Source organism: Pinus tabuliformis, chromosome 8 (genome assembly GCF_031772625.1).
Source record: "Pinus tabuliformis cultivar Carrire ecotype Pingquan chromosome 8, CPIR1, whole genome shotgun sequence".
NCBI classification, from domain to species: domain Eukaryota; kingdom Viridiplantae; phylum Streptophyta; class Pinopsida; order Pinales; family Pinaceae; genus Pinus; species Pinus tabuliformis.
This window is the reverse complement of record NC_142294.1, coordinates 552,658,588-552,671,867: the sequence shown is the minus strand read 5'-3', so window position 1 is coordinate 552,671,867 and position 13,280 is coordinate 552,658,588. Positions and strand designations below refer to the sequence as shown.

Below are 13,280 nucleotides of genomic sequence, written 5' to 3'. Positions count from 1 at the left end.
AGCTAGTGACAACTTCCCCTACCTCTTCCATAAGCAGGAGAAGCACCGATTGCACGTGAAAGGAGCATTCGCAAGTATAGTTTCCTCATCGAGATGTGCGAGCCGAGTCCCAAGCAAGGATCAATGATGCCATCGCCTTTTCGTCTGATTCGTATTATTTCGGTCTTTTTTTTTTTTTTTTTTTTCAGAAAGATTCGTATTATTTCGGTCACTAGCCAGGTATCTAAGTGCATAAAGCCCTAAGGAATAGCCAGAATCTCACGCCTGGGCTTGGCAATCCGATCTGAATCGAAACAGCCGATGCAGATTCCACTGATGCAATGGGCACAGGTGAAGATACAAATTATAATGTGATTTGTTTTAAAGTTTAGAAATCTTCAAATTATAATGTGATTTGTTTTAAAGTTTAGAATCGATGCAGATTCCACTGATGCAATGGGCACTGCTTCATTTCTCTCATTTTTAGACACAAATTATAATGTGATTTTTTCCAAAGTTTAGAACCAACAATGTGAAGGAGACATTTAATATTTTGGTGGTCTGAGAAGGAAAGAGAAAGGTCCATCAGCTTTTGGTCCAAAACCTATGGATCATCCTCATTTCAAGCACAAGCACAGTTAATCTCTTCTTGCCCTCAGGTTGTTTTGGTCTCTTTTAATACATTTTTATAATATGTTACTGGCTCCTTAATCTTTTTTAAGAGAATTTTGTTATTTTTTTAATATTTGTTTTACATGAATTTTTGGTTTTATTTTTGTTAGGTTCAATGCGTGGGAAATTATCTCTAGCCCTAGCAGTGGGGCCAGGAGAAGGTTAAGGAGGAGGTGCAGTGGAGGCAGGGGAAGGCGAAGGAGGAAGTGCAGTAGAGGCAGGGGAAGAAGGAGGAGGAGGAGGAGGTATTTTCGGTTAAATTTAACTCCCATTCTTCTACATAATTATATCAGAAGCATTTTTAAGAATTTATTTCATGTGCCTTGTAATGCAGGTAAATAAAGGTGGAGGTGCACTGTTGAATTTCTCTCTGCCTTTCACAGAGAGGCAAAGGGTGGAGTGCGAGTCCTCTTCCGGATCAAAGCCCCTGTAAGCCTCGTCATTTTCTCCTGAAATATATGTAGGGTCTACTAGTTTCTGTTTTTGCATAGGATGTCCTTAATTCTACCTGTAATTTGTGTTAAATATTTTCTTGTAATTTACAATTTATGGTTAATATCTCTCATTTTTTTTTTCAGAAAATTTCTTTTAGGCTTTCGATTCCTTGGGGGTGGTGCGAGAAAAATCGAATTGATAGGTGGATGCAATAAATCCTGCTATCTCGCCGAACACATTCGGCATTAGTAATCATTCGGGAAATGCACGGGTAACAGAGGGTTAGTAAGGAAAGAACACCTTCGATCGACACATTAGTAAGGAAACACATTCCAACACATCGATCGGGAAAGCATCGAAGGAAGGGTAAGCTCCCAAATTTCTCATGAGTTTTTGTTTTCTTGGTGTTTTTAAAATATTTCTCATTATATTTTTCTGGTTTTGTTTTTGTTGTGTTCAATGGGCCAGGAAATTAAGGCTTAACCCAAACAATTCAACTAATGAAAGTTCCAATGCTCCATGGGTGTAGTGGGTGCAGCAAAGGCTAAAGAGCAGGTATGCCTTGTTTAATTTATCAAATAATTATGTGATGCCCGTTTTGAAATTCAAAGGGGCTATTCAAGGTTTATAGTTTCTGGTTTTTGCAAAATGTACTTATTTCTACCTAAAGTCTTTTTTCTCTCTTTCTTTCCCTATATATATTCCATGAAGTCAAGTGCATATTTGATATTTTAGGATGAAATCGAAATATAGATATATAGATTCCTTCCATCACTCCCAATATACTTTGCCACTTTTGTCTGTTCCTCAAATTTTACCACTCCAAACAGACTTAACCAACTAAATTTACACTAATTAAAATGGCCCATGTAAATAGTCTTCCGAAGGCAAAAGACAATTGTTGGCATGAATACAAATAATACTCAAAACATTAAAAACCAACTATCTTCTAGGAAGTTTCAACTTTCTTTAATAAGAAAACTATTTCTTCATACAATAAATTCTTCCACCAGATTTGCAAATTAGTCCAAAATGATTTTGACTAGTTTCAACATCGTTGCTTGCAATGGCAGTTTTCTTTTGAGAGATCAGTCCCTCAAAATTACAGATTTAGATCTCACCTCTGTAATTATTTCCATGATTGTAATTTAGCTTAAGCCTAATGTAAGGGGCTCATTGAACTTCATCCCAAGGATTCTCTACCAATAATAATCAAGTCATCTCCAACTACATCAACAATAGTTCTTACCAAAGAAAAACATTGATTGATGAAATAGACATATGCCTCCAAACCAGCTGCTTAAGGTCCAACATCAATGTGTCATTTTGTTATGATCGAAAACTCTGAAAAATGCTCAACCCTCTTTCTATTTGACTCCATTTGACTCCATTTTGCCATTTGCAAGATTAACAAGAAATCTGACATAGTCCTTCAAGATCTCCAAGGTGTAATGACCTTCTCCCCTGTCTCAAACAAAGGCATGTCAAAATGTGATTGCGAGCTCGAAAAACCTTCATTTTACTTCTAATCCAATCCTCCATTCAAGAGCTATAATCACTTTTCTCCACAAGCCTTCATTCCTTTTCATTCTCCATAAATTTTTTGTTGCTAAATCTTGTTCAAATATATGAATATTCTTTAATTCCTCTATACTCTTTACGGTTTTGCAATCTTTTTCCTCTTAAAAAATGGTATTCCTTCCCTTTATCTTTTTCTTGTCCATAGGAAGCTAAAGCACCTTTTTCTATTTTTCCCCAACATTCCTTTTGGTATCTAAGCTAAAAAATGCCAATAAATAGGTATCCCCTCCAAAACTAATTTGACCAAAGTTAGCTTGCCTTTTTTGGATAACTGTCGGTAGCAAGAATTAGTCATCCTCTCTTCAATTTTTTCATAGAGCCAACTCCAATTAGTCATCCTCTCTTCAATTTTTTCATAGAGCCAACTCCAATCCTTGAATCTGTAGTTAGTAGGCTCGAGGAAAAACCTTAGATATTTTAACCTTGCATCAATATTTGAGCTAACTGTCTCTCTACCTTCCTTTAGGCTATTGAATAACATTAAAGGATTTATGAACATTCACATACATCAATTTTTCATTATTGTGCAACTCAAGGATCTCTTTATACTTTTCTACTTCCACAATTGTTCAAAGGGGGAACAAATTTTCTTCATTTACAAATAGTAAATAGGACAAGGAGAAATAGGTTCTCATTTTAATACCCTTTATAGTACCTTCCCTTTTAGATGCATTCACCATTTTGCTCAAACCTTTTGCAACCAAAACTAATAAATAAGGAGACATAGGGCATCCCCACTTTAGACCCTTAGGAAGTTGAGAAAATGCACCCCATAATCTAATTTACTACTTAAGATCTCATCCCAATCTGAATCAAAATAATCCCATGATCTAACTAGCTCACCTTGTAATAAACCTTAGCTAAGTCTGATTTCATCATAATAGTTCGATTTTTTTTACTTTTTCTTATATGTAGTCCTCGTTGTGCTATTCCTCACCACATTGTGAAGAAAACCAAACAACTCTTTTGAGACAAAGTGGGGGAATTCTTTCTTTTAAGCCTATTTGTTGTAATTATTGTTGGAATTTTGTACACAAAATTGCATAGTGAGATAGGGCTATAATCATCAAAATTTTATGGATCATTTTGCTTTGGAAGAGCTATTAATGTTAACTTTTTATCACCCTCTCCTACTCCTATTCTAGGAGGTCACAAAAACACAAAATTTTATTGTCCAACTATGTGGACTTAGTCTATTTGGTTTCTTAAAAGATTGTAGAATTGATTTGAGTCCCTCTTTCGTTACTTAAGCTTCAAGTTCTTCATTTTGTTGTTCTTCAATCACTGTTATGTTTGCCTTACGAGATTCTTGGAATAAATTTTTGAAGTGCTTTACTCCTCTTAATGCCATCTTTGAGAAATTTCTTAGCTTCCTCCTATCTTTCTTACTTATCTCCCATGTATTTTTTGATGTTCTTTTGATGTTTCATGTAGTTTTGGAAGAATTTAGTATTCTTGTTTCCCTCTATAAACCAAGTAGCCCTATTCTTTCTTCTAAATTTTTTAGATTAATATTCTCCTTTTTTGTAATGATTCGTTCCTTTTATGCTTCAAACAATTTCTTGATCTATTCCTTGGTCTTAGTAAGCTTTTGTTGAGCATTCTAGGATTTTTTTCTTTTCCCACTGTGCTATTATGTTTTAAACTTTCATCAAATTTATTCCCGATAGATAAATAGTTGTCTCCCTTGTACAAGGTTCATATTTCTTCCAATTCTAGGTGATCAAATTTTTGTAACCTTGTTTTAGCAAATTATGCTTAAATTTGAAGGGTTTTTGATGCTTCTCATTTTTTTTCTAATTGTAACAATATGGCTAGATGGTATAAAGGTCTCCCTAACCTTGCCCATGACTCAAGTCATTCCACATCCTCCAAAATCTTTTTTTCCACCAAAATCCTTTCTAATCTGCTTGATACCCATTCCCTTCCTTTTCTAAAGTTCCTTTATGTTGGAACCGAGCTAATAGGCTCCACATCCTAAAGCCCTGAATCTTCAAACCTCTAAGGTAAGTAATCTATCAATGAGTTGTTAGAATTTTGGGCACTAGACTTAGTGCGCACACACACACAAAACCAACAATTAGATCATGCACAATGAACACAAAATTTCAGCGCAAAATCATAATTCTTATCAGTCCTTCAACAAGAACCTAGGGTTCCCATACCAAGGAAAATGACCCTTTTACAATGCTCACTAAAATGCTCAGTACAAGGGAAAACTTACACATAAAAACCCTTATTTTGACCCACAGAAAATTACTCAGAGAAATAACAGTTGAAGGGGAACTTGTAACTCGCTCCCCTGGAGATTATGGCTGCCTAGAAACTCAAATGTTGAACTGGAATCAGCCCCAAGACAAGCTTGGACTCCTTGGTGTGCTTTCTACCCTCTCTCCCTGCTCGCGACCTCTTTGGCAATTGTATGGCTTATGCACTTCTCAAATTGGCCCAAGGAAATAACTCGGTCTCCACAACAAATAGACCCCTCAGCTCGGTCCTTCTCTTCCTGTTCGACTTCCCTTGAATTTCTCTATAAATCTCCCCTAGAAATTTCTCCTCAATCTTCTTTTTTCAACTAGAGCCTCTTCACCCTCTGTAGGCCATCTTGGCCCTCTATAGGCCCTCTCGGCCTCCACAGGTTCGAGGCCTACTCGACCTTCTCCTCCACAAGATGTTATCTTTCCAACCTGCCACAGGCCCTCTCGACCTTCCATAGGTTTGAGGCCTACTTGACCTTCTCCTCTGCAAGATGCTCTCTTGCCAACCACCTTCCACAGGCCCTCTCGGCCCGGAAAGGTCCGAGTCCTACTCAACATCCTCCTCCACAAGATGCTCTCTTGCTAACCACCTTCCATAGGCCCTCTTTGCCCTCAAAGGGGTCTGAGTCCTAGTGGGCCTTCTCCTCTATAGGCCCTCGTAGCCCTCCAAAGCTATGAAGCCTACTTAGCCTTCTTCTCCATAAGATGCTCTCTTGTCAGCGACCTTCCACCCGCCCTCTTGGCCCTTAAGGGGTTTGAGGCCTACTCAGCCTTCTCCTCTACAAGATGCTCTGTTGTTGACCGCATACCCCCTCCATAGGTTTGAGGCCTACTTGGCCTTCTCCTCTATAAGAGGCTCTCTTGTTGACAACAAGAATGAATCACTCACCCTTGTACTTATACTTTTCCAAAGGGTGCAATACCATGGGTCATCGGAATATCGTGGGTCTATGGGTGTAAAGCCCCATCTCTTAGCTCACTTTCCCCACATGTGAGAATACTCCCGATGCTACCCAAAACATCAACATTGGTCTTGTTTGGCATGCGCCCCACCCTCCCCTAAAAAAAACCCTTTCCAACCTTCATTGTCATATTTAGATCATCCCTTATGATGACATTTTTTGACCACTGCCTACAATCTAAAATTGTCCTAAAACACTTTTCTATCTCCATATGGGTCGTAAATATCGATGAAGGAAAAGGCTTTCTACAATTCCTTGACCCTTGTTGAGTTTGGATACCTGTAGGTATAAGTGATTATGCTCTATAGAATTATTCCATTTGGTTAGTGTGGAAATTTCCAATGCAAACTAACTTAATGCAAAACATAATTTTTTGTTTGTTTGTTTTTGAATTAAAATACTTTATATTACTTCAAAAAACTGGATCCTTCCAAGTTTGAGGCCTAGCCTACTTTCTCCTCCACAAGATGCTCTCTTGCCAACCACCTTCCACAAGCCCTCTTGACCTTGAAACATTTGAGGTCTACTCAACATACCCCGCTACAAGATGCTCTCTTGCTGACCACTTTCCATAGGCCCTCTTTGCCCTCAAAGGGGTCTGAGTCCTACTGGACCTTATCCTCCATGGGCCCTCTTAGCACTCCAAAGGTATGAGGCCTACTCGACTTCTCCACAAGATGCTCTCTTGTCAACCACCTTCCACAGGCCCTCTTGGTCTTAAGGGGTTTGAGGCTTACTCGACCTTCTCCTCCACTCCACAAGAAGCTCTCTTGCCGACAACAAGAATGAATCACTCACCCTTGTACTTATACTTCCAAAGGGTGCAATACCATGGTTCATCAAAATAACATGGGTTTATCAGTGCAAAGCCCCATCACTTTGGCTACTTTCCCCACACATGAGAATACTCCCAATGCTACCCAAAACATCAACATTGGTCTTGTTTGGTATTCGCCCCCCCCCCCCATGGGTCATCTTATTTATGATAGCTGATATTTTTCTTGGATTCCTCTTTCCGAGAGGTGTAGGATTGATCTAGAGATCATCCGATTCCGATATGTATAAATGAAGTTATGAATTTATTTTGATTATGGACAAGTGGTCAAGGTCGGCCAACAAACTTACGTAGGCTCAGAAGCCCAACAATCACGTATATTCATCCTCAACGTTTGCTATAAATACATGATGCCTTAGCCTCATTTGGACACACTCATCTTCACACTTCTCTCTCTCTCCTCATTGATTGGGTGCGGATTTTTGGGCCTCTCTCTCTCCACACGATCGAAATTTCAGGAGACCGAATTTTTGGACAGCTTGACCATACGTTGACCAACAACGTTGACATGTTTGACTGTGTTTTTGGGTGAGATATTTCTATTTGGGCAGGCCGCATTTCTGGGCACAAAAATCGAGGTCAAAGTTCAAACATTGACTTTGACCAACGTTGACTGCAACTAGAGCTGACTGCAAGGTTGGTTGTTTGACCAGGTTTGATTGGACTATTTTGGGTTGTTTTGAGGGCTGATTCATCTTGCTGTTTGGAGGTTGATGTTGACTAAAGTTGACCAAATTGTGAGGGTCTGTTGTAGATCTGATCTAAAAATATAAGAGAACACAATATACTCAGAAATAAGATAGAAATGCTTCTTTACTGATCAAGACCCTTAAGGTAGGGAAACACCATACATTCACTCCTTAAGGAAGGAGAACACTCCACAAGCCATATGCCTCTTCATACAATAATCCTTCACTCTCTCTCCATGTGGAGTCTCTAGCCCTTATATAGGCCTCATACATACAATACCATGGGTCATTACCATGGTTTCCTCATACCATCAACTAATACCATGGGCCCATTACATTATTATTAACTACTTGTGGTCCCTTACATGACATGGGTTAACCACTTTATTTATTACTATGGCTCATCCCGTTATTACATTATTACCTTGGGTACCTCCCTTGGTACCCCATATTATCCCCCCTAGGTATATAACATTCCACCCCCCTAAGCATGTTTCGTCCCCGAAACATGGGAAGAACACAAATAATAAGATCTACTCAAAAGAGTAGTCCACTGATACCATGCACGTGCATCTAGCCATCCAAGAGAAAGGTGAACCCTCGATCTCGTTGGTGCCTCGCTCGCTTGAGATGGAAGTTGACCGTGGCAGCTCTTCTGTGTTGATGTGTAGTAGGTGGATCTTCTCTCCTCGCTATCCGTCATGTGACTACTTGGTTTCCATCTTGATGGTTGTCTTGCGGGGTGATGTGGGTGATGATATGTTGAAGTTTTAACCCACGATGGCTTTTTCTTTACTTCACCCTGCTGTGGTGCCTGTTGTGGTGTCTTCTTTTTCAATATGACTTCAACCACTGAGCCCTCCTCTGATGTATCATCACCTGTAACCTTTTCTTCTTCAGCCTCTGTTTGTGTTTGATTGTTGATCATCAAAGGCTCATCATCTGATATGTCAGTCCCTGGAACATCTTCCGCTTCAGCCTCCATGTGCTCTACCTGCTTATTGATGGAAATATCCTGTAATGTAATTTTCTTCTTTTTATACCAGAGCTTCAGGAATTTCTTCTGCACATTAATATTGATAGTACCCACGGATTCCATCCAAGGATATCCCAAAACAACATCCATATTATCCATTTCTGAAGCATAAAAATCACCATGCAACACATATTTATCCATAGAAATCTTCAAATCCTTGTACACTTGAACATCCTCATTATCAACTTGTGCAGTTTCAATGTGTTTTGCTGGAACTTGCAATCTTTTTGCCAAATTAACACTTATAAGATTTTGCTTGCAACTAGGATTTATAGTCACAACGATTTTCTCCTTCTGAATCAATCCATGAACCTGCAATAAGAAAGAATCAGTAGAAAATAACCCTTTAGGTTCCATGGTTTCCTTCTTTTCTGTAAAAATAAGCTCTTTGCTAGGCAAAGTGTTTGTCTGTGTGAGCTTATCAACAAGAATAGTTTTTCGGCCAAAGAGGTCCATAATAGCTTTTGTAAACATGTCCCAAGTTCAAAACTTTCTATTGGAACATTGATGCTCTTGCCACCATTGTCGTCTTTCATAGTCCAAGTACATGCTTTCCACCATAAGCTGAGTCTCATTATCATAGATGTGATTCCGATTGAAACACTGCTCCATTTGCGCTATCCATCTAGCTGGATGAGAGCCATCAAATTTATACAAGTCCCTCAAAGCCCGATCTAGGTACGCCATCACAAAAATATTGGCGAAAATTTGAAATGGTCACAATTTCGTCAATATTGCTCAGAATCGCTATTATAACCTATTTTTAGAAATGGAACAATCATTCTGCATCTTGCCCATGTGATCGAAATCCTGATCCAGGCACTAGAATTTCATATCTGCGCTGCAACTCTCCCGCCGTCACCAAAATTTCTGCAAAAAGAGATGCTTTTAAATCAGCGATATCTCCCTCATCCGGACTCCGATTCGACCGATTTTTTTTTGAAATTGAGTGATTTTTCTCAAACAATCCAAATCTACAATTATATTTTTCAGATCTTCCACCAGGACGTCTAGATCTGCACCGCAAACTCGCTGCCCTGAAAAATTGTCTGCAACCCCACTGATTTTAAATCAGCGATATCTCCTTCATCCGGACTCCGATTCAACCGATTTTTTTTTTGAAATCGGGTATTTTTTCACATAGAATCCAGATCTGCAATTAGAATTTACAGATATTGCACCAAAACTTACAGATCTGATCTGCAAACTCGCCGCCCCCGAAACCTTGCAAAAAAAAAATTTCTCCACGGTTTGCCCAAGAAAGTGCTTTGATACCACTTGTTGTAGATCTGATCTAAAAATATAAGAGAACACAATATACCTAGAAATAAGATAGAAATGCTTCTTTACTGATCAAGACCCTTAAGGTAGGGCAACACCATACATTCACTCCTTAAGGAAGGAGAACACTCCACAAGCCATATGCCTCTTCATACAATAATCCTTCACTCTCTCTCCATGTGGAGTCTCTAGCCCTTATATAGGCCTCATACATACAATACCATGGGTCATTACCATGGTTCCCTCATACCATCAACTAATACCATGGGCCCATTACATTATTATTAACTACTTGTGGTCCCTTACATGACATGGGTTAACCACCTTATTTATTACTATGGCCCATCCCGTTATTACATTATTACCTTGGGTACCTTCCTTGGTACCCCATATTATCCCTCCTAGGTATATAACATTCCACCCCCCTAAGCATGTTTCGTCCCCGAAACATGGGAAGAACACAAATAATAAGATCTACTCAAAAGAGTAGTCCACTGATGCCATGCACGTGCATCTAGCCATCCAAGAGAAAGGTGAACTCTCGATCTCGTTGGTGCCTTGCTCGCTTGAGATGGAAGTTGACTGTGGCAGCTCTTCTGTGTTGATGTGTAGTAGGTGGATCTTCTCTCCTCGCTATCCGTCATGTGACTACTTGGTTTCCATCTTGATGGTTGTCTTGCGGGGTGATGTGGGTGATGATATGTTGAAGTTTTAACCCACGATGGCTTTTTCTTTACTTCACCCTGCTGTGGTGCCTGTTGTGGTGTCTTCTTTTTCAATATGACTTCAACCACTGAGCCCTCCTCTGATGTATCATCACCTGTAACCTTTTCTTCTTCAGCCTCTGTTTGTATTTGATTGTTGATCATCAAAGGCTCATCATCTGATATGTCAATCCCTGGAACATCTTCCGCTTCAGCCTCCATGTGCTCTACCTGCTTATTGATGGAAATATCCTGTAATGTAATTTTCTTCTTTTTATACCAGAGCTTCAGGAATTTCTTCTGCACATTAATATTGATAGTACCCACGGATTCCATCCAAGGATATCCCAAAACAACATCCATATTATCCATTTCTGAAGCATAAAAATCACCATGCAACACATATTTATCCATAGAAATCTTCAAATCCTTGTACACTTGAACATCCTCATTATCAACTTGTGCAGTTTCAATGTGTTTTGCTGGAACTTGCAATCTTCTTGCCAAATTAACACTTATAAGATTTTGCTTGCAACTAGGATTTATAGTCACAACGATTTTCTCCTTCTGAATCAATCCATGAACCTGCAATAAGAAAGCATCAGTAGAAAATAACCCTTTAGGTTCCATGGTTTTCTTCTTTTCTGTAAAAATAAGCTCTTTGCTAGGCAAAGTGTTTGTCTGTGTGAGCTTATCAACAAGAATAGTTTTTCGGCCAAAGAGGTCCATAATAGCTTTTGTAAACATGTCCCAACTCCAAAACTTTCTATTGGAACATTGATGCTCTTGCCACCATTGTCGTCTTTCATAGTCCAAGTACATGCTTCCCACCATAAGCTGAGTCTCATTATCATAGATGTGATTCCGATTGAAACACTGCTCCATTTGCGCTATCCATCTAGCTGGATGAGAGCCATCAAATTTATACAAGTCCCTCAAAGCCCGATCTAGGTACGCCATCACAAAAATATTGGCGAAAATTTGAAATGGTCACAATTTCGTCAATATTGCTCAGAATCGCTATTATAACCTATTTTTAGAAATGGAACAATCATTCTGCATCTTGCCCATGTGATCGAAATCCTGATCCAGGCACTAGAATTTCATATCTGCGCTGCAACTCTCCCGCCGTCACCAAAATTTCTGCAAAAATAGATGCTTTTAAATCAGCGATATCTCCCTCATCCGGACTCCGATTCGACCGATTTTTTTTTGAAATTGAGTGATTTTTCTCAAACAATCCAGATCTACAATTATATTTTTCAGATCTTCCACCAGGACGTCCAGATCTGCACCGCAAACTCGCTGCCCTGAAAAATTGTCTGCAACCCCACTGATTTTAAATCAGCGATATCTCCTTCATCCGGACTCCGATTCAACCGATTTTTTTTTTGAAATCGGGTATTTTTTCACATAGAATCCAGATCTGCAATTAGAATTTACAGATATTGCACCAAAAATTACAGATCTGATCTGCAAACTCGCCGCCCCCGAAACCTTGCAAAAAAAAAATTTCTCCACGGTTTGCCCAAGAAAGTGCTTTGATACCACTTGTTGTAGATCTGATCTAAAAATATAAGAGAACACAATATACCCAGAAATAAGATAGAAATGCTTCTTTACTGATCAAGACCCTTAAGGTAGGGCAACACCATACATTCACTCCTTAAGGAAGGAGAACACTCCACAAGCCATATGCCTCTTCATACAATAATCCTTCACTCTCTCTCCATGTGGAGTCTCTAGCCTTATATAGGCCTCATACATACAATACCATGGGTCATTACCATGGTTCCCTCATACCATCAACTAATACCATGGGCCCATTACATTATTATTAACTACTTGTGGTCCCTTACATGACATGGGTTAACCACCTTATTTATTATTATGGCCCATCCCGTTATTACATTATTACCTTGGGTACCTCCCTTGGTACTCCATATTATCCCCCCTAGGTATATAACATTCCACCCCCCTAAGCATGTTTCATTCCCGAAACATGGGAAGAACACAAATAATAAGATCTACTCAAAAGAGTAGTCCACTGATACCATGCACGTGCATCTAGCCATCCAAGAGAAAGGTGAACCCTCGATCTCGTTGGTGCCTCGCTCGCTTGAGATGGAAGTTGACCGTGGCAGCTCTTCTGTGTTGATGTGTAGTAGGTGGATCTTCTCTCCTCGCTATCCGTCATGTGACTACTTGGTTTCCATCTTGATGGTTGTCTTACGGGGTGATGTGGGTGATGATATGTTGAAGTTTTAACCCACAATGGCTTTTTCTTTACTTCACCTTGCTGTGGTGCCTGTTGTGGTGTCTTCATTTTCAATATGACTTCAACCACTGAGCCCTCCTCTGATGTATCATCACCTGTAACCTTTTCTTCTTCAGCCTCTGTTTGTGTTTGATTGTTGATCATCAAAGACTCATCATCTGATATGTCAGTCCCTGGAACATCTTCCGCTTCAGCCTCCATGTGCTCTACCTGCTTATTGATGGAAATATCCTGTAATGTAATTTTCTTCTTTTTATACCAGAGCTTCAGGAATTTCTTCTGCACATTAATATTGATAGTACCCACGGATTCCATCCAAGGATATCCCAAAACAACATCCATATTATCCATTTCTGAAGCATAAAAATCACCATGCAACACATATTTATCCATAGAAATCTTCAAATCCTTGTACACTTAAACATCCTCATTATCAACTTGTGCAGTTTCAATGTGTTTTGCTGGAACTTGCAATCTTCTTGCCAAATTAACACTTATAAGATCTTGCTTGCAACTAGGATTTATAGTCACAACGATTTTCTCCTTCTGAATCAATCCATGAACCTGCAA

The 13,280-nt window shown here is 39.3% G+C and overlaps 1 long non-coding RNA gene across 1 annotated transcript in view; it reads left to right on the top strand.

The window, feature by feature from the left end:
- The first annotated feature begins 1,235 nt into the window (after positions 1 to 1,235).
- Positions 1,236 to 13,280, top strand: part of LOC149236647 (uncharacterized) — a 49,392-nt gene continuing 37,347 nt past the window's right edge. Inside the window, exons 1-2 of the long non-coding RNA XR_016268425.1 lie at positions 1,236 to 1,452; positions 1,555 to 1,641. This is a non-coding gene — a long non-coding RNA (uncharacterized LOC149236647). The remainder of the gene's footprint in view (positions 1,453 to 1,554; positions 1,642 to 13,280) is intronic.